We start from the raw sequence: 22,437 nt of genomic DNA, 5'->3' as shown, positions 1-22,437 counted from the left end.
ACAACTGGAAAAAATGTATGATCCTCTTTAACTTAGACTTCTATAGCGTGTTAAATATCAAAGTAAAACTGTCCAAGTTCAGCCATTCCAACCACCTGATTCTTCCCGTCCAGTTGGCTATGTGGCATCATTCAGGCCATATTGTCTCAAGAATTTAAAAAACCCTATCCATTCTACCCCAAACACAAACCTTGATACTCTCAAAATGGGCCAAGCATTTTGACCCCGACATGTTTGACCACATTCACGAAGAACACTGGAAAAAGATTAGCAGACTCTCTCTTCATAACAACATTGCTCCTTTTCTCCTTCAATACAAATTCTTTACAAAGACCTTACTGCACTGGACGACAGCCAGATTACATATACTAATCCTGTAGGAGAATGATACCTGGGATTCCAATCAAGAGTTCTATGCATTCACATCAACACATGTTATACCATGGCTCACTCAGTGATCCATTTTGGGTTCAGATACAGAAGCAACTCTCAGCTATATTTGACATACCAATATCCCTAGACTTCCCCATCATAACACTGGGGGTTTAGGCTTCCAAAATTACACTGAACCTAAACGCCAAAGGCATGTCACTGCTTGACCTCCTACCGGCGATTGCAGTAAAAGTCATTCTCTCAGAATGGAAATACTTTAATCATCTCTCTTACCACACCTGGTGGGCTTGGTTTTCATTCCTCATAGTTCTCGATCTAGACGCCCGATTTAGCCCCAAATCTTGAGCGTGGTTTGGCATTCCTTGGACAAATTAATCAAACTAGAATGGAGCAAGGCCAGCGCCTTATCACAACTGGGCTCATGATCCTATATACTGACTTACCTTTAGATCCCTATTATTGAGCGTGGCTCAATGGTTAGAGCGGCAGACCCTGATGCAGAAGTCTAGCCCGGGACCAGAGTTTAATTCCCCGCCTCCTGGCGGGTCATGGACTCAAAATTCCACGGACCTGATAATTCTTGCCTCTGTGCCTATTCTAATCATAGAGTCCAACTCTGCAACTCTGGGCAATAGCTTGCTTAATCTCCACAACTGCCCCAGCAGCGCTTGGATGCCTGGCTTCACCTTGGGGGTGCCCAGGAGTGGACGCCTCACAGGAAAACCAGGAAGGGTTCCACAGCGGTATGAATACAGCGCTACGAGACCTCTGGGTAGAAGGCGCTATATAAATACAAACACATTTACATTTACATTTACATCCCACTCTCCACCCTCCCACTCCCCTCAGTTCTCTTCTTCCCCTTATCAACCTTCATTGCAGTACTCACTTAGTTCACGCATAACGTAGAACTCAGAAACAAACTTTCACGGATCATACACTATATCATTGCCCTTAGATCCTACTGCATTTGTTGCTCCCCTAGTATGGGGGCGATTGGATGCATGTATTGTCTGCCAGAGCTGCGGATCATATAGTGCTCCGCGGTCTTTGAAATAAACTAAGTTGTAACCCTCATGATCCCTGTTGCAGAGGATGCGTGTATGATTGCTCGATGTGCATCAGACAATCTCGTGACTGTATTGTTGTAACATCATATGCTTTGTATTCTCGGGTTGTTCGCACAACCGTTACTTAGGGCCGGTTTTAGGGCAGTGCGAAGGCTGCGGTCGCACTGGGCGCTGACCTGTGGAGGGGGCGCTGGCCTCAGAAGGAAGGGCCTGTGTTTAGCAATAACTTGTGATCAGAGAGACGAGGGGCAATGTTTGCTGGCTGGTAGTGACGGAATCCGAGGGGCCTGGGCAAAAATAAATATCGCACCGGGCGCCACCAGCGTTAAAGCTGGCCCCGGCCGTTATATGCATCACACTGACACTTCAGTACTTGCTTGACTGTTTATTTTATTAACAAAACTATAACATTATACACAAAAAAATGAAGTCAAAACAAGGTCCCAGAGATACAAAGCGGTGCATGCCGACTTATATGATTTTTGTGCAAATACAGTGTTCGAGGCGTTTGTTCTGTATTTGCTTCTTTTACCAGAATAGAACTGCAGATGAAATAATGGCACTCAGAATATTTTTACCTATGCCTAGTGCTGTTGCTTTCAGAAAATTCAGATTTATAGCTGATGACATTTGGCAATTTAGCTGAAACTCACGAATGAAACTCTAATAGCGTTTACAAGTATGAAACTAGCAAGCACGATTCAGGAAAAAAAAATCAATTACTTTTTATTAATGTTTCCTTGAATAGAAGTCACAGCTCAGTAATCAAGAAGGCGTTCGAAGCAATTGTTCTCAAATCAGCTAATAGCAGAATGTAAATTGCAGCAATTTCTGCTCACTTAGCCAATGCTCAGTTAATTGTGATTTCACACTTCACGGAACCGTGTAGTCTTGAGGTAACATTGACGCCATAACATGCTTATCATGCGGAGATGCTTTTTATAAATAAGCTGCGCTAGTTAACCAGCTAAATTTGGTCGGAAAGCATCCAACAGAAACGTTGTAAAACCTGATTGTGCTTAGTTGCTTTCTAGGAGAAAATACGCTCCGCTCTCTACCTCTCCCTATAAAATCTAAGCTCGCTGCAGTCCTCCTGCCATAAAAACATACAGGAACCACTGAGAAACACTGAGCTTAGCGATGTTACATCTATACGACAAATAGAACCTATTGAGAGCCCGGCACTCTACAATGCTAATGCACATGCAGTTTAACTATGTCAAAGTTCTCCATACCTACTACAATCTACACATTTTTCATCTTTATCGACTTTTAACATTACACTTTTAGTCAAACATAGACAGCAAGGCAGGGATCTGCCAAGCGTTGATATGCCCTCCAGCAATCTGCATCAACCTGCAGACAATGTATAGATCTGAATCCTCAAAGGCGAGCTAAGCATTGCAAGCACACTGGCCAACGCTCTCCGACGTTCTACTGTCCTTAAAACTGGAATGAACCATATTACAGAAGTTTGTCACTGGTGAGGAAAAAGGATAAACTATATACACATATATTTTTTTGTAAAAAGAAGTGGACAGAATATTTTTTAAAGTGTTTTTATAGCTACGATCCAGCTACAAGGGCAGTAAGTGTATTACAGTTATGATTGCAACATAGAACCAAGAGAGAGAGTATATTGATAACATGAAGGAGGTCACAAAAACAGCTAATGAAACAGGTGCATTTTTAAGTGATGAGTTTTCAAGTTCTTTGTGAAGACTATGAGAAAGTGGCAGCCACTGGCACTAAAATTTGGTGGAATAGAGCAGGGGAGGAGGAAAATAAAAAATGTAAAGAACTTACCTGTTGTTGCTGGTTACCACCTCAATGATTCTCTGGGCCTATCACCTCGGTGCTCCTTTGCTACTCTCTCCTCCCCACCCAATCCAGATGGTATTCTCATGCTATTACCCAGCATGAGAGAAACACCAGGATAGGTCTGAGAGGGCTGAATTGCTGCTCTGTTAGGGACAGTGTGTGCCTCTTTTCCAAAATGGCTGTGCAAGACAACTGTGTTGGAGAAATGTAAGTGAGCATGTCAGTGACCCTTGACCCTTGACCCTCAGTCCAGGCAGGTCGCTCCCTCTGCCACTGTACAGACCCCCGGATTCCCGCTGCTGCTGGCCCGTGTCATCTGCCTCCCTGCAGACTGATCTACCACGCGCTGACCGCTTCTCTGAGGGCTGCTCTCCATGGTTTTTCGCCTCCGCTCTCTGCCTATCCCTCTGGTTGTTTCCCGGTTTTGCCTCCTGTTTCCACTACTACAGTGCCCCCTGTCTGTGTCTCTTTCCCTTCTGATTTCCGTTCTGTGCCCCTGTTGCCTTCCGTGCCCCTCGCTCTCTTCTGTGCCCCTGTCTCCTCCTGTACCCCTCGTTCTGCCTCTGTACCCCTGAATCCTCCTGTACCCCTCGTTTCTTTCACTCTGTGCCCCTGACCCCTCCTGTACCCCTCGTTCTTCCTCTGCACCTGCTCCCCCCTCCCGCCCGTGGTTCCCGCCGCTCGTGCCCCATGTGGCCAAGCCCCCTCACTATTCATTGGCCCTCCCTGCTGCCCCTCCCTCCCTCGCCCCCTCTTATGGAGGCTGCAAGGCGGACGCGCTCAGCGGGCGCACCGCTGGCGCACCGAAGGCGCACCGAAGGCGCAATTAAGGCAAGCCCGTCTGCGCCCATCTGCGCCTGGACGGCGCCCAGTGCCAGGACCCCTGGCGCTCGATGATGCCAGCCCACCTGACTGAGTTACGACGCCGCCAACCTCCACGCACTCAACACATGAACGCCTCCTCAGCCCCCGACATAGCCATAGCCATCCCTGATGGCTACAAGATCATCAGGAGGGACCGCGTCATCCAGAAAGGAGGAGCCATCACCATTGTCCACAGAAACACCATCCGCATCACGACCAACTCCGACAATACCCTGGCCGCCGCCGACCACCTTCACTTCCAAATACACACCGACCCCAAGACCACCCTCAGAGGCACCCTCATCTACAGACCCACGGGACCACGCCCAAAATTCAGCAAAGCCATCGCCGACTTCATCAGCCCGCACGCCTTCACCTCACCAGACTACATCCTTCTAGGAGACCTCAATTTTCACCTAGAAAACAACAATGACAACAGCACCACCACCCTGCTGGACAACCTCGCCAACCTCGGACTCAAGCAACTGGTGAACACCCCCACCCACAACGCCGGCCACACACTCGACCCAGTCTTCTCCTCCAGCCACCACATCTCCTTCAGTGACTCCATCGGACTACACTGGACAGATCACAGCTGCGTCCACTTCAACTTCAGGAAAACGACGACCCACCACCACCCGGAACAGGCCCCCCGAATATGCTGGAACAAGATCACCACTGACCAGCTCACCGACTAACTGAGCCAGAACCCTCCCACCAACACTACGGACTCCAACGAATCAGCCCGCAACCTCACACAGTGGCTCACCAACTGCGTTGATGCACTTGCACCACTGAAAAATCCTCCCAGCAGACCTGGCAGCAAGAAAGTCTCATGGTTCACCATCGACCTCAAAATCTCCAAGCAATCCTGCCGTACACTCGAGAAAGCCTGACGCAATGACCAAACGGCAGAAAACATGACAGCCCTCAAGAACGCCATCCGCAAACACCACCAACTGATCCACACCCCCAAAAGGACTGCATTCAGAGAACGACTGGACAACAACGACCACAACAGCAAGGAACTCTTCAGCATCGTCAAAGAGCTCTCCAACCCCAGCGCTAACAACAACGACTTCACGCCCTCGCAAGACCTCTACGGCTCACTCGCCTCATTCTTCCACCGCAAGATCGTCAACAAACACAACAGCTTCCGCACCCAGACCACGCACCCAACCACCGAACAAACGCCCCCCACCACCATACTCCGCACCTGGACCCCCGTCAGCACCAAAGACACCACCCGCGTGATGAACACCATCCACTCCGGCTCCCCGGCCGACCCCTGTCCACACCACATCTTTAACAAAGCCAACTCCATCATCGCACCCCATCTCAGGAACGCCATCAACAACTCCTTTGCATCAGCCACCTTGCCGGAGAGCTGGAAACATGCGGAGCTCAGCGCCCTTCTCAAGAAACCCACTGCTGACCCCACGGACCTCAAAAACTTCTGCCCCATCTCGCTCCTCATTTCCCAGCCAAAGTCATTGAGAAGACCGTCAACAAACAGCTAACCACCTTCCTCGAGACTAACGGTTCCCTTGACCCATCGCAGTCCGGCTTCCGAGCAAACCGCAGCCCCGAGACCGCCCTCATCGCAGCTACCGACGACATCAGGACCCTGCTGGACAACGGGGAAACTGCTGCCCTCATCCTCCTCGACCTCTCAGCCGCATTCGACACAGTCTGTCACCGCACCCTAACAACTCGCCTCCACCACGCCGGGATCCAAGGAAAAGCTCTGGAATGGGTCACCTCCTTCCTCTCCGACAGAACTCAGAGAGTCCGCCTCCCCCCTTTCCGCTTAGTGGCCACCAAGATCATCTGCGGCGTTCCTCAAGGCTCCTCGCTAAGCCCCACCCTCTTCAACATCTACATGAGCCCCCTCGCAGCCATCACACGCCAACACAACTTGAACATCATCTCCTATGCTGATGACACCCAGCTGATCCTCTCCCTCACCAACGATCCGCCACCGCCAGAGCCAGCCTCCATGAAGGAATGAAAGCCGTCGCGGATTGGATGAACCTCAGCCATCTGAAACTGAACTCAGACAAGACGGAAGTCCTCATCCTCGGATCATCGCCCTCCGCCTGGGACGACTCCTGGTGGCCCCCGCACTCTGCACCGCCCCCAAGCCCACGATCCACGCTCGCAACCTGGGCTTCATCCTGGACGCCTCCCTCACGATGACCAAACAAGTCAACGCCGTCTCATCATCTTGTTTCAACACCCTGCGCATGCTCCGAAAGATCTTCCGGTGGATCCCCACCGAAACCAGAAAGAGGGTCACCCAGGCCCTCGTCACCAGCCGACTGGACTACGGGAACCCCCTCTACGCTGGAACCACAGCCAAAATGCAGAAAAGATTGCAGCGCATACAGAACGCCTCTACACGACTTATCCTGGACATACCCCGTGACGGCCACATCTCTGCCCACCTGAGAGACCTGCACTGGCTCCCCGTCAGCAAGAGGATCACGTTCAGGCTCTTCACCCATGCACACAAGGCTCTCCACGACATGGGCCCCAAATACCTCAAAAACCGCCTCACGTTCTACACACCCATCCACCAGCTCCAATCCGCCAGCCTCGCCCTCGCCACCATCCCTCAGATTCGCAGAACCACCACCGGAGGAAGATCCTTCTCCTACATGGCGGCCAAGACATGGAAGACCCTCCCCTCCCACCTTCTGCTGACCCGGGACCATCTCTCCTTCAGGAAGCGACTCAAGACCTGGCTCTTCGAGCAGTAGCAGCCCCCCCCCTCTCCCAGCGCCTTGAGACCCTAGCGGGTGAGTAGCGCGCTTTATAAATGCAATGATTGATTGATTGATTGAGTTTGGTCATCCTAAAATGGCCGGCCAAACAGTGGCGTAACTCAGTCCCCCAAAGTCGCTGCTGTGCAGGGGGGCGAGCTGCTGGAGGCCCACTCAGCACAGTACTCAGGCCAGAGAACTCCGGATTCAATCTGGAGAGGGGCCCCCTCCACTTACCTTGCAGGGGGCCTACCTCAATTTTCGTTACGCCACTGCGGCACAACCAATAAGCGCACTTACAGTGCACCTACCACTCCTCCTTCCGGCCTGCTGCTGATGCAGAGCATGGCCCCACCACTCATTAGACTTGGCAGACTTGTCTGAGTACGTGAAAAATAAAATTATAATAAAATAGTTTTATTAACATTTTATTTTTCATTTGCTGCCCATGCTATGAGATCCGGATTCAGTTTAATTTGAACATGAAGTTTCATAACATGGGAGCACGATAAGAAAATATTTGTTTAGATGTTTTCGAGTCTTCTAGTTTCAAGGGTTTCCAGGATTAAACATATGTGTCTGCTATCCCTCCAGCCACATGAGTTGTAGTTTATCATTCAGGTAGGAAGAGGAGACAGTGTGAATTACTTTATATAAGCTAACTTGACCTCAGTTCTCATTTTCAGTGGAAGCTATAGGTGATCTCTTAACATGAGAATGATAAAGTCAGATCTTTTTATTTCAGTAGCCAAACAAACATGGAGTCTTGTGCAGGTTGGATTTAAATGGTGTGTGAGCCTAGAGTTCGGAAGTTCCACAATACTGCTCTTCCTCCATAAAGATGAGTTAGAGCAAGGCCAGCATTGCGAATCTGAAGACCGAGGGAGGTATGGATGGTTAAAGCTTTCTGATCGACTTTATAGGAGTATATGACGATGATGTTTGGATCAGGGTAAATCATGGACCAAAGAAAATTTACACTGTGTATACTTTGCTTATCGTAGTTTAATCAGAGTAAATACATTTTCTACACTTCTAAAGTTTGGAAGATTTAAGTTAGCTTGAGATGGAACAACATCACTGAGGTGGGCTTAGCAAAAACGTGGTATTCATTATTTACATACAAAAATAGGTTATAACCCAAAAAGTGCGTTTATTGCTGAAAATGCACATCTATTGTATAGAATTCCCCCTGATTTATTTGTCTTCTTTGCTGAATCTTTTGTTGGTGGGGTTAGGACTCTGCACACTTTACTTCTGCTGACCAGTGGTATAGTGCTTGTGCTCTCCCTTTCAAATCCGGTACAGTTAGCACATACCTAATTGGCACATTCAATTTACCTATAAGTCCCTAGTATACGGTACTTCTAATTAAATGCTACTAGCAGCTGCTGCACTCATTTTGCCACCCACTAAAGTAGCACTGTAAAACGTGTTTAACCTAGGTGTGCAGTTTTAAAACTGCATTTTTGACTTGGTTAAACAAAACTTTTGGAGGTGTAATCCATAATTTTTAATTCTTAATGCCTAAAGTAGGCCCTAAAATGCACACAGGGCAGGGTTCATGGCATTTAAAAAGTAGTGCATGCATTTTTAATGTTTTACATGCACTCATAGTGAAAGGCATCCAAAGACTGGATATGCTTGTCCTAAACCTAAGACCTCAGAAGTAATTGCAAGGGTCAGTTGAATTGCCTCCTGTGTGAGCTATAGGGTCACAACAAGTTTCCAGAGGCCTTTCCCTGTAACTGACCAGCTGACTAGTAAAAGCTTGACCTTCCCTTAATCCTACTGCTGGCCTCTGATGAAGTGAATCCTAACCCCCACGTGGTGCACTAGGTCCTGGATCCTTAGATGGTGTTAAAGTTTACTCCTTCAGTCCCAAAACTGCAAAAAGTAGGACACAGACAATTTTTGCCAACTTTCTGCTTGGGAAGACCGGGACCCCGTCGAAACTAACTTTGACATGAAAGCTTTAGACATGGAAATGCCAGTCATCCCCTGCTTGCTGGTTTGCACCGCTAAAGGAGATCAAACTCCCAGAATTTTTGTTACGTTCAAACGTAGAGGGCTTCATCGGTACGAACGCTGAGCAGCAACTTGTTGACTAAGGGGCCTTCGTAGGCACAGACTTTGGACTCTGCCTACTCAGAGCTTTCCCACCTACATCCACGCCTCCAGTGGGATCTTGTACTTCAGCAACCTGCTGTAGACTAAGGGTGGGCGGCAAATTCAGCTCCGCTCGCGGAATTTGCGAAATTTTTGCAATTCCGCATTCTACGCGGAACACGGAATTGCCAAAAATCCCGAGATCCTCAGCATAGCGGAATTCGTGAGCATGGTGAGTAGATGTATTGAACAAAACGGTGGCATCTTCTTGGATAAATATGCAGGGCAGGATTCATTCTGGCAGGATGCTCCTGTCACAAAAATTAAAACTCAACAGGAAGCACGTACAGATATAAATAAAGCAGGTGCCCGGGCCGAGTTGAAGCTCAAATTCAGTAACGCATTAATCAGCACAAAAAATTGGTGATCACGGTCGAGGCTAGGCAGGTATTGTATTGTATTGTATTGTATATTGGATTTATATAGCGCTTATCAGGTGTGCTTTCTCCCTATATCTACTGTCAACAATTTTCTGTAATCCTTGATGGAGGTCTTTGCATCCATGAGTTTCTTGAGCGCAATCCCTGTGTAGTTCCTGTGACCAGGAGTTTCTTTCTCCTCATCTGCTGCTCTGATCAGTCTCTGACCCTTATAAACAAGCGGCATGTGAACTCGCATAAAAGCTAGGCCTGGGCGGTAAATTCACGGAATTTGCGAAATTTGGGTAATGTTGCGTTCCCCGGAGAACATGGAATTGCCAAAAATTCTGCGATCTGCGCTTTCCCGGAATATTTTGCTTGTTTGCACTTTCAAAATGCGTGTTCGTGAGATATTTCCCCCACGCACGCAAACAGCGTTAGCAAACAGGAAAAAAGCATTGCGAACGGGCGGAACAAGCAATTCCGCATGTTCGCGGGACTCTGCATGCTTGCGGAGATATTTTACTGTTCCGATGAGCTTTGCGAAGCGGTGACTATGCAAATTCCGCCCACCTCTAATAATAGAAGCCCCCCCCCACACACACTAGCAGTATGCAACGTCTTCCCGCCCTTTCCCCACTATGTTGGATAGCTCACTCAAGGGACTCCGAGGCCTTCCGGCGCAGTGGCAAAGTTACAGACACACATTGTCACTGGAGACAATTCTTCTGGTCCGCAGCTGTAGTGTAGGAAAGGCACTATACATTTAGTCATTGTTTAGTCACTAGTACTCCAGTTGAGAAGAGGTTTTGCACAAAATGGTGGCATCTTCTTGGATACATATATTCTGGGCAGGATTCATTCTGGCACAATGCTCCTGTCACAAAAATGTATTCCGCGAGCTCGCGGAGTTTTTTTGCCATTTTGCGGAACTTAGCGTAGCACGACTATACAAATTCCGCTCACCCCTACTGTCGACAAGCCCTGTTTTGAACCCAACTTGCCGTACTTGCGACTCATCGACAACTACTTTTCTTCATAACAGTTTATAAGTCAGAAGGTAAACTTTTCACCCTAACTTACCTGGTCCGAGTATCCGATCTCCTATCGTGGTTGGCTTTGGCACAGTCTAGTGCAACCCAATGACCACACTGAAGATTAATGCTTTTTGGTGCTATTTCCAAATAAAACTTAAAAAATTCCTATCTACGTTCTACTTATTGGATTTATTTTGGTTTTCAACATTTACTCTATTTTTCTAAATTGGTTTTGGTTTCTTGTTTAGTGTTTTCACTGTATTAATATTTGTGTACTGCATACATATTTTACACATTGCCTCTAAGCTATGCCTGACTGTTTTGTGCCAAGTTGCCAGAGGGTTGAGCACAGGTTGATTTGGGGTTTGCTTGTTTTACACTCTAGCAAGAATTGGGGTAGGTACTTGAATAGGATTTCATCACCCTCAGTAATCCAATTTCCTGCAATATTGCTCCTATGAATTGAAATTTATTATTGGTATTATTAAGAAATCATTTTTGGGGACAGATCATTATAAGATTACGATCAACTCTTATCTGTGCTTGGTACATAACATATTTTGCAGTTAATATTAGAATTAACTATTTGTCAGTTGACAAATTCAGTATTTTCAAGAGGCGTGCAATATCTTGAAAATACTTTAGAAAGATACACTGTATGAAAGTGTACCCAATGAGTTTCAGGGGTATTATAATATGGACAAGGGTATGACTACGAGACTGATTTTTTTCCTTTTGTAACCGATGGCTAAATGCTTCTTCATGTGAGGAGGATGCAATATTATTTCCAGCATATCTTGGCGTGATTACCCCTGACTTTTTGCCTTCAGATGCTTTGGGTACTTTGCCACTGCTGTTCAGTGTCAAAGTACAAGTGTAATGGTAATTGGTTGGCCTTGATTGCTATGTTTGCCTTACTAGTAAAGTTCCTAGTGATGAGCACTGTGTGTGCCAGGGCTAGTAATGCAAAGGCATGCGGAAAAGGGAACTCAGGCCTGCAGTGTAGGGCCTGCACGCAGTTTGCTAAGTTAGCATGTTGTCCTGACAAGTGCAACCACTTGTCAGGCCTTACTTTCCTTTTTTCATACACATTGGGCACCCTTAGGGTAGGTCCTGGTTAACCCCTGGGCAGGGTGCAGTGTAAGTAAAATGCAGGACATTTCTAAAATGTGTGTTATGTCCTGGCAGTGAAAAACACTCGATTTCGTTTTTCACTGCTGAAAGGCCATCCTGCCCATAGGACAGAATGGGGGAGGCTGGGTGTTGTGTTTGTTAGTCTAGTTTCCTATATGTTTAAAATGGAGAGGTGAAGTTTAGTATATATAAACTCACAGTCTCATAACACATCTTTCTGTGGAAGTGGTTTTGTCACTGCGTGTTCAGAAACCACTCTATTAGAAAGTGGCTGAGTTTTGAGCTTTAAGCATTTCTGTGTCTCTGTGTGTCTCTGCTGAATGTTGATTAACTGTCTGGATCTGAGAGGTGAGAGGAGCTGGGAGAGCTCCTGACCCAGGTTAGGGTTGAGGTGGCACCAGGCTGCCCTGCATCTGGAGAGTAGGGGAGGAGAAGCCTGGGAGGTGAAAAGGCCTGGGCTGGTGCTATATACCAATTGACTCAACTCCTGGTGAGTGATTAAGGATCCAGACCCCCAGTATCAAAGGGAAAAAGGTTACACTGAGAGGGAGACACCCGGAACTGATTTAGGCAGGGGTCAGGGACCCCTGTGCACAAAGAACTTCAAAGACATGAAGGGATATAACTAAGAGAACTGAAGTCCCTAAAATTTGGTGTATTTTTGAATGGCAAAATGGACAGGTCAAGTCTGCAACGGCTTTGACCTCTTTTATGGTCAAGAAGAACCTCTGCCAAGAAAGAAGTTGCTGATGAGACTGCTGGCTAGGACTGACCCTTGCTTCGTGATCTGGGGTTGGCCTGCAATTTGTAGCTTTTACTAAGGAAGAGACTGAAGGGACATTGCAGTGGGTAGTGTCCCCCCCCAGGACTGTGCTTTGTGCTGTGTCCTGAACCCCAAGGGCCCGAGGTGAGCTGGCTCCCTGTTTGCAAACACACGAACATAAAAGTTTCCAGAGTGTGCAAGTGTATTTGCAGCTTGTGACCCTCAGAAGTTGTGCCTTGTGATCGAGGGCACACAAGAGTAAGCTGAGTCTTGCGCGTGTAGGATGCGTGTTGTGGTGCAAGCCAAGGCATTGGTGAAGAGCGCCTGGTCGTTGTGTGCACCGGGAGAAGGAGACTCGGATGCACACAGTGCGTGTCGTGGTGCAGCCAAGGCGTTGGTGAAGAGCGCCTGGTCGTTGTGTGCATCGGGAGAAGATAGTAGACTCGGACACGCAGGGTGCGTATTGTGGTGCAGCAAAGGCTTTGGTGAAAAATGCCTGGTTGTTGTGTGCACGGGGAGAAGAGAGGAGACTCGTATGCGTAGGGTGCGTGTCGTGGTGCAGCCAAGGCGTTGGGGAAGAGCGCTTGGTCGTTGTGTGGACCGAGAGAAGAGAGTAGACTCAGACGCGCAGGGTGCGTGTCATGGTGCAGCCAAGGCATTGGTGAAGTGCGCCTGGTCGTTGTGTGCACTGAGCGAAGAAGTGAGCCTTGGACACGCAGGGTGCATGTCGTGGTGCAGCCAAGGCATTGGTGAAGAGTGCCTAGTTGTTGTGTGCACCGAGCGAAGAAGATAGTCGCGGACGTTTAGGGTGCGTGTCATGGTGCAGCCAAGGCATTGGTGAAGAGTGCCTGGTCATCGTGTGCACCTGGAGAAGAGGTGAGACTCGGACGCGCAGGGTGCGGGTCGAGGTGCTACCAGAGGTGCGGGTGAGGAGTGCCTGGGTAGTGTGTGCACTGAAATTGAAGTAAGTTTCCACAAAGCTGAGTGCGGGTCTCCCGGGAAGGAGGGCCAGGTCATTCGGCCCTTGGAGTGAAACAGTAGCGGCCCGTACTGGCAGCCCCGGATGAGCTGAGCCACCAGCCCGAGCTCGCTGTGCCCATTGACAGAGTTCTGGATCAAGACCCAAGTCGCTGAAGGTGGAGAGGAGAGTGGGGTCGCGCTCCCCCAGGTAACGCGGATCACCACCTGGGGTGGGGTGTGGGCTCAGAGAGACACTCTCTCGGCCTCTCGCTTCGGCTCGGATCGAGGCCCTTGCTAGCCCTAGAAGGGGCAGTACTCAGCCCGGAGTGAGAAGCAGTACTTTTGAGTCAGCATTGATCCAGGGTGGGGGCAACTGTTACCAGAGCACCTAAACCATCGTATTACACTTTGCATTATTGTTGCTAACGAACTATCAAACTGTCGTATGACGCCTGACCTAATTTGTGCCTGACGAACTACATGCTTGGTGCGCTACGCACTGCGTTATTTTTCCATTGCAGAGTACATGATTGTAACATGGCACATTGTAATATTTCTTCATTGCAAAGTACATGATTGTAGCGTGACACATTGCATTGTTTGTTTCTTTGTTTCTGACGCAGTGTTACCGACACCACTCCTGATCGGAAGGCAGGAGTTATATAGCTCTGCTTATTTTAAACACCCTATTTTACTTTATCCGAATTGTCAGTACTTCCACTAATTTTTCCCTGAGTAGGTTGCATTTTAATTGCTTCGCACTTTTTTACCTGACACACTGTCCTCACTCAGTCGGTTAGGTGCTGAGTTGCTCTTGGGGTACTGAGTCGGCCGGCAAAACACAGCAGCCATCTTGGGGAGGCAGGCAGGTTGCCGCACTAGGCTCTGGGGAAGAAGCTCCGTGACACGCGCGGAAAGCTCATAAATTAAGTGTCCTAGAGGGCTCTGGTCAAACCCAGTTTTACCGACACCACTCCTTAGGCGGAAGCCGGGAGTTAGATAGCTCTGCTTATTTTAAACACCCTATTTTACATTATCCGAATTGTCAGTACTTCCACAAATTTTTCCCTTAGTAGGTTGCATTTTAATTGCGTCGCACTTTGTTACCTGACACACTGTCCTCACTCAGACGATTAGGCGCTGAGTCGCTCTTTGGGTACTGAGGCGGCCAGCAAAACACAGCGGCCATCTTGGGAAGGCAGGCAGGTTGCCGCACTAGGCTCTGGGGAAGAAGCTCCGTGACACGTGCGTAAAGCGCAAAAATTATTACGGGCATGTCTCCGTGCAGCGGATGCGTTCAGCGGGCGCGCTCCTTTCGCGCCAAAGGAGCACCTAGGGAAAGCCCGTCTGTGCCCGTCCGTGACAGGACGGGACCAGGGCCTGGGACAATGGGACCCAACATAACAGGTAAACTAAAATAACAGTGGGGAACAGCTTCCAATACTCAGAGGAGACCTTACTGTTCTATGCCCCCATTCCATATCTCTAAATGAGGCATTGACTCCCTGACCCCATTGTAAACTCACTATTGGCCCCCCAGAACTTGGCTCTTTTAAAAACGGAATAGTTAAACCATACTCATTAGCGCTGCTTAACTGTCTCTCTCTTCCAAAACATGCGCTTGAAATCCGACTACTGTTGGAGGATCGAGATCCCGACATCCTCTTCCTTACAGAAACATGGTTAACGGAGGCCTCTGACCCAGATATAGTCCGGGCCCTACCCCCTAACTATGCGATTAGTAGGTATGACCGTCAAGTTGGACGGGGAGGAGGGGTCGCAATAATTTATAGAAACACATTCGGGTGTCGAATCTCTGAGAGTCCGCTTTCGGAATGTAAATGTATGGCGTTTGCCATTTCTCTCTCCCCCAATTGTACCTTCTCGGGGATCTTGGTGTATCGCCCCCCCCCCAGAGCACACAATAATTTTTGCAATGATCTTCATGATAAGATCAATCAATACTATAAGTAGTACTCCCAACTTCTCCATCATAGGGGATTTTAATATACTCCTCGATGAACCAGAAGCCCTCCCCTCGCAAGACTTTTTGGACGGTTTAGGGATGCTACATCTCAAACAAATTGTGTCTGGACCCACTCACTTAGCGGGACATCTGATTGACCACATTTTTACCAACCTGGACAATATTGGGTGGGATGAGTCACTCTTTGTCCCTTGGTCGGACCATGCCTTGCTATTATTCACGTGGACCTCTTCCGACCTAAATCATACGGTCAAACTTTCGAAGAAGCTTAGTCGGATTTGGTCTAGACTCTCTCTTGATGACTGGGCTGCCACCCTGAATAAGGCCCCCCCGCACTTGTGATAATCCTGTCTTAGCGAATGCTTCCTTCAACAATTGGATAGAGACCTCCTTAGATCTCACTCTGACCAAAACTGAAGTATGTCATCGTACTGGTTCTAATAAAATGCCCTGGTACTCCATCAAATTAAAAACACTTAAACAGAGCTGCAAGCGGACCGAAAGAAAATGGAGAAAAAATGTTTCCACTGATAAAAAATATGAATACAGACTGGCACTAAGGACCTACAAAAACCAATTGAAAATTGCACAAGCCTCCTACTATCAGGTTAAGATCACTGCTGCCGCCAACTCCCCCAGGGAAATTTTTAAAATGTTCAAATCTTTGGTCACCCTCCCTTGTTCTACTAATGAATCCTATGACCCCCAGAAATGCTGTGATGATCTGGCCAATTTTTTTGCCACCAAGGTGGCCAATATTTACTCAGCCTTCCGCACTATTGATACCACTCTTCCAGTATTTACTCTACCTCCCGCAGTACTTGAGGCCTTCCCTCTGCTTGATCTAGCTACAGTAGAAAGACTGCTGGGGAATCTTAAATCCGGTTCCCCTTCAGACCCCGCCCCTCCATCCGTCCTCAAACAGGTATCGGTGATTGTCTCCCCAGTCATTAGTGAAGTTATCAACTCTTCCCTGGTGGCAGGTGTGGTTCCGCCTTTGTGGAAGCAGGCCAAAGTCAAGGCACTTCTAAAAAAAAACAGCCTTGACCCGGAAGACTGGTCTAATTACCGACCTATATCTCTGTTGCCTGGGCTTGGTAAAATTGCAGAGAAACATGTCAATTTAACACTATCCTCGTTCATTGAGAACAACGGAGCTCTGCATCCCACTCAAACGGGATTTAGAACTAAGCAAGGCACAGAGACCGCCCTGGTTGCCATAGTGGAGGAAACCAGGAAAATTGTGGATGCAGAAGGCTGCGCTGTGGTGGTCCTGCTGGACCTCAGCGCAGCCTTCGACACAGTAAATCACCAACTCATGATTTATCGTTTGAGGGAGGTAGGAGTCTCTGGGACGGCCCTTAAATGGTTTCATTCCTTTCTCTCTGAGAGAACCTTTTCAGTCTTTGATGACAAAGCAGTATCAAAACAACTGACTCTGCAATACGGGATCTTCTTTGAGCCCAACCATGTTTAATATCTACATGAGGCCTCTGCCTGACGTGGTTCTTCCCTGGGGAATTCAGTTGGTCACCTACGCCGATGACACGCAGTTGGTCGTCTCTCTTGCTAGGGTGGATGCTGCTGACACTGGGATTAACAATCTGTCCCCCTGTTTTACCAAGGTTCTGGATTGGATGGACTCCTCTTTCCTAGAGCTTAACGGTTCAAAAACCGAAATCATGTAATTAGGCTACAAGGCCCCTATCAATCTTGATCCTTGGTGGCCTAAGTGTCTTGGCCCCACCCCCACTCCGAAGAATCAAATTAAGAGTCAGGGGGTCTGGCTTGATCCGACCCTGGGTTTTCGCTTGCAGGCGCGCAGGGTTGCCTCGACATGCTATGGCATGCTTAGGCTCTTAAGGAATGTTCTGGCCCTTCTACCATTTGAAGCTAGACGCCTCCTTGTCCAGTCTCTCATTCTATCCCGCCTGGACTATGTTAATGCAGTCTATCTGGGCGCACCCTTAGGCACCATCAAAATATTACAGTCCGTTCAGAACTGTGCAGCTCGTCTGCTCCTGGATGTGCCTAGACATAGTTCTGCGAAGGCTGCACTGCGATACCTTCACTGGCTTTCGGTGCAGGAAAGGGTCTGGTTTAAAGCCATGTGTATGGTCCACAAGTCAACAACTGATAATGGCCCGGCCATCCTTCGTCCATTGTTTCGCCATTACTAAGCTCCTAGAGTTTTAAGATCTAACACCCACAATCTGCTGACAGTCCCTAGGGTCAAGCGGACGCATGGGCGGCCGACGTTTCGCACTTCATGCAGCTAAATTCTGGAACCAACTCCCCTTGAACATTCGGCTCGAACCCACCCATCTTGCCTTTAGGAAACAATTGAAGACCTTTCTGTTTTGCTGAGTGGTGGTTACCTGTTCTGGTCTAAAAGCGCTGGGATGCCTCCGTGTAGCCATGCCCTATATAAACATGTAATCATTCATTCATTCATTTCTTCCTTGCACAGGGCATACTGGTAGTGATGCGCATTGCATTATTCCTTCTATTGCAAAGTACCTGACTGTGGCGCTACGTATGGCATTGTTTCTCTATTACACAGTGGAAGAGTAGATCGGTACACATTGCAGTATTTCTTTGCTTTTGCAACATGCGTGATTCTAGCAATACGACCTGCCTAACCTTTTGGAAATGGTTAGAAGTAAACTTAACTGTTGGTTAGGAGCGGTGGTTGGGATTTGAACCTACCAATCCACCAGAAGGAATACTACCCATTAATATATGTTGGTTTTATATCGTGTGGTCGTATCGTATATCTTCTTACATAAAGATTATACTTGTTTTATAAAAACTCATGTGGAGTCTATTTGTGGTGACATCATTGGGTTGCTGTGAATGTGGTTGCACAAACTGTACACTCGTACCTTGGAGATAAGCCTGGCTGCTCGTGCCAAACTACTACGGGTGTGAGAAGGGCTATCTCAGACGATGTCCCTACTTAGCCTAACAATGAAACGAGGGGGTCCTGATCTCGCACCTGGCGACAGCGGTGTGGGGCAGGGACTCCCGCCTCCAGCATTTGGTGGCAGTGGTGAGGGACACTTCCAACACATGTTTATCAGGAAAAGTGGTGGGAGGTTTTTCTATGCTTGGATGGTGAACTCGCTCTGTTCATTGAGTTTGCAGCGTTTTTCACACTCCCCACTGCTTGGTGAGTTCCGAAAAACTCAGTTTTTCATCACTCGTGCTCACCTACGGTAAGTTGGTGAGTGGGGAAACTCCAATGCTAGGCCACTTCCCTGTGAGATTTGCCAACGAGGGTGGTAGCGGATGGTCGTGGATGGTCACTAATGCTCACGTTGAAAAACCTTCTGTTTGCTTAGAGGAAGGTGCCGCTAGAGTAGAACTTCTATTCGAGCAGCAGAAAGAAGCAGCACCCTCTTGCACTGTGCGAGATGCAGTTTGTACTGATTTTACAGTGCGGGACAAACACCTGACACTAAAGATCTCTTTTTTTGTCACTTCACATAGTTCTGCGTACGCGACTCCGCTAACTCCGCACAGGCTTAGTTTTTTTTTCCTCCCATCTTTTAAAATGATGGCAGTTTCCATTCCATGTACCACTTTATTAATTGCCTACAGAGGCAGATTACATTTTGCAAAACTTTAGGAATGTTTTAAATTAACTAGAAATAAAATTACACTCTGTACTTTCCTACGGCTGTAGTACATTGAGTCATTCTGGTCATCAGTGGTATCTATACAGTGAAGAAGTGTGATGAGTTGCCGCAACGTACTAATGCAGGTTCATACTGTTCATGTACCATTTTATAAACTTATTTTCCATGATTTCATTTTATATGTATCTAGGACATCTTTGTGTTATGTTCATTCACTATTTCATTCTGTTTTAAATAAAACCAGGGTGCCTTTTGGCTATTCTGGACGCTGCTTGGCATTTTCCCCATTTGATGCTTTTCTAATATACAGCAAAATATATATTTTCCAAGGGGCACCTATCAATGGAAGTGAATGGTGTTACCAATAGTGTGAAAAACAGTTTATGCAGTCTCCAAAAATATGTGAAATTCTTGCTGAAGAAATGTAAGAGCCCAGACAATGTTAGTAGACAGCTGAGGCCACAAAAATGTTGAGTTGTAAAATGATAGTCGCATTAACCTTTCTTTGTAGGAAGACGCATTATTCAATGTCGCTGTATGAGATTGCTCTCCTGATTAATTAAAGAGGACAGTCTGTGAATGTGAATGTACGAATGTGAGGAATAAAATAAATATTCCTGCAATTTTCATAGTCCTTGGACTGGGTGAAAAAGATTGCAGCTAACAGGACTGCGAACAAATTCTGTATACGTGGCTCAATATCATATGAAATGCTGGCCCTCTCAGAATACCATAACAATCCTCATACTAAGACTACTACTAATGCTGGTAATTATATTTTAATTATACTACGTAGGACAGCAGTTTTGATATCACAAACAGCTGTACATAGGTTTTTCCAGCCCCATCTAAATACTTTGCATGCATTAGCTGCTTCTAAAACAGTTTTTATTCACAATGTTCCTTGTCAATGTGTGTTGTGAGTACATAGATTTCCTACATAATGTATTTTCACTGGACCATTGAATGCTAAGGTTATGATGCATTTAATTCACCAGTGTCATAGCAATAATGGATAGGGTGTTTTTACTTATTCTTCTTCTTTTTTCCTCTTGTTGATAAATGACTGTGCAGCAACCGATTTAGCTGAAATGCTGTTACTTTGTTTCGATTTGCACAATTGCACAGTGCAGTTATTGTTACTATTTTTTAATCACCAATGCTCGTGTATAGTGTGACAACGAAAGCTTTATCTGTCCCACTCAGTCCCCAACACCCCGTATGTACCTGCAATCTTCGTGTGGTTATTAACGACCTGTATAGCCATCAAGCTCAAAAGACCCTTCCTCAAATCCCATCTTTGCGCTCCACCCTATTTTTGAACCAACCATTACCTTCGCCAGCTGTGTACCCTCAGTGACGTGGATCTCTAATCCCACCCCCATGAACTAAAAAAGTAAACTGAAGCCTATCTAAACATAACTAAATAAATACAACTCCCTCATTGCTTTATAATTTTTCAATAAAGCATGATAAAATTGTAGAGTGTCATAACAAACTCTACATTGGTGCAATTCCTAAATGAAATGTGTTATATGTCTGAAACTTTTAGTATAGGTGCTTAATATTTATGAATCAAAACATATTGCTACTTTTTGGGGTTGTAGTAGTAGTCCAAAACTAAGTTAAACATTTCTGTGTAACCAACTCTAAAAACATTACAAAGTGCTTATATATTATTTGTGTGATTTGGTCTGCTGTACTTAAACTTAATTATGAATTTATTTTACTGAATGTGAAATGTTGAATTTATCACATGATTGAGATGTTTGTACTCCTTATTTCCTTGTACAATGGACTTTGAGATATTTCTTAAATGTTGCTTTATTTGTGCTTGTGCATGCAACATTCCTTTCGACAACAAAGAACTTTCTTAAACTCCTTTTTGCATGAATGGTGGGAAAGTGAACTTTCAACTATATCCGTGGAGAGCACTAAAGTAAAGAACATCATTGTCGACTAACCTGTGATGAAACGGGTGGTTGTTTCTCAGGATGTGCATGGGAAAAAATGCTGAAGTATCAATTTGCAACTGAAAGACAGAAAGATGATCACTTGACCGTAATACCATTGTTAATGGATCACTGATGTCATATTGACAAATATGAACTATAAAACTGCATTGTTCAGGAGGAGGAGAGTTATACCTTAGCTCAGACGACCCCTGGGTCACATTCCTTGCCTCCAACCTGCCTGCCAGACTTAACTTAATGCCCCTTGCTTTTTGCTTGGGCTGATGAAATTGCCTGTTGGATAATTTTAGCAGTTGGGCGAGAGGCCAGACTTGAACTTCCTGAATTATGCTCCATCCTCCCTTGCCCATTCCCATTTACTTTCACACTAGTGACTTTACCTTGATACCCTTACCTATGCTAGGACATCATTTGAGAACTATGCTCTCTATGGATACTTTTATTTAGGTATAGGTTATTTCAGCTAGATTTGGCGTTTTATATTTCGTACTGTTAGATTTATGACAAGCTTCTTAAAATGTTACTTATATGTATTGATTTTGGATCTTTAATACAATAACCAAATTGTTTAAAATTGTCTGAGTCTTATTTATTAAATGTCTTTTCCTAGAAACTGAGCTTATTTGAAATGCATAACAGAGATATCCACACATTATTTTCATAACATCAGGTTCTTTTGTTCTTTTTCTGTGTAGCCACAGCAGAGCTCCTGGTTTGTATTTTTTTGCCAGACTAAACTTCTTTAGGAGGTTCGGACTACAAATTGCAAAACGTTATTTCTACAGCATGGTTTTGAGAGAAATATACTTGAACCTGATCATCAATTTGTGAGTTTGCTACCAATTAATGATCCTCATTAGGTAGCTGGCAGTTGGACATCCTGATTTCTCAACCCTCACTGCAAAAGAGAAAGGTCCATCAGAGGACCATCACCTCTGAGGTGAAGTATTAAACCTGAGTAAAAAGCCAACCCGTACAGGCACAGTAGGATTTTTAAGGTGAGGTTCATAAGTGTATTGGCTTCCGCTGCAACAGGTGTGCTTTAGACACCATACACTATGCCCTTAGAGGAATGTTAAATGTGCAATTAGGTGTTACATAATTTGACATGTTTTAGGGGTAAGCAGTATCCCAGTGCACAGAGTAAAAAAAACAGCATGCTCAGTCTGCAGACAATTGGGGGTAATTATGCATAAGTACACACCTTCTCACAATAATGATGCAGCTGTCCCACTTTCCTAACCCCAAGAAATAGCAAATTGTACTTTGCACAGCTACATATATATTTTTCTCTATGACATGTTTTCATATGTATTTGTATTTAAAAAAAATAAAGATAATCAACCAGAATGCAAGGAGTAAAATAGAGTCAATGAGGTTGATGACAAAAGATTTAAAAATTATAATACACAAAATATTTACTGATTAAAGACACAAAACACTGAAAGTGCACTTTGCACATGTTAGACACTGTCACACATGAAACTGAGACAAGTGTAGT

The 22,437-nt window shown here is 46.2% G+C and overlaps 1 protein-coding gene across 1 annotated transcript in view; it reads left to right on the top strand.

Annotated features, from left to right (window-relative positions):
• The window catches only part of GRM3 (glutamate metabotropic receptor 3), a 1,262,213-nt gene that overhangs the window by 558,984 nt on the left and 680,792 nt on the right, over positions 1–22,437 (top strand). The window lies entirely within an intron of this gene.

The sequence above is a fragment of the Lissotriton vulgaris genome, chromosome 1_1 (genome assembly GCF_964263255.1).
Source record: "Lissotriton vulgaris chromosome 1_1, aLisVul1.2, whole genome shotgun sequence".
In the NCBI taxonomy this organism is placed as follows: Eukaryota; Metazoa; Chordata; class Amphibia; order Caudata; family Salamandridae; genus Lissotriton; species Lissotriton vulgaris.
This window is presented reverse-complemented; position numbering and strand designations above follow the sequence as displayed.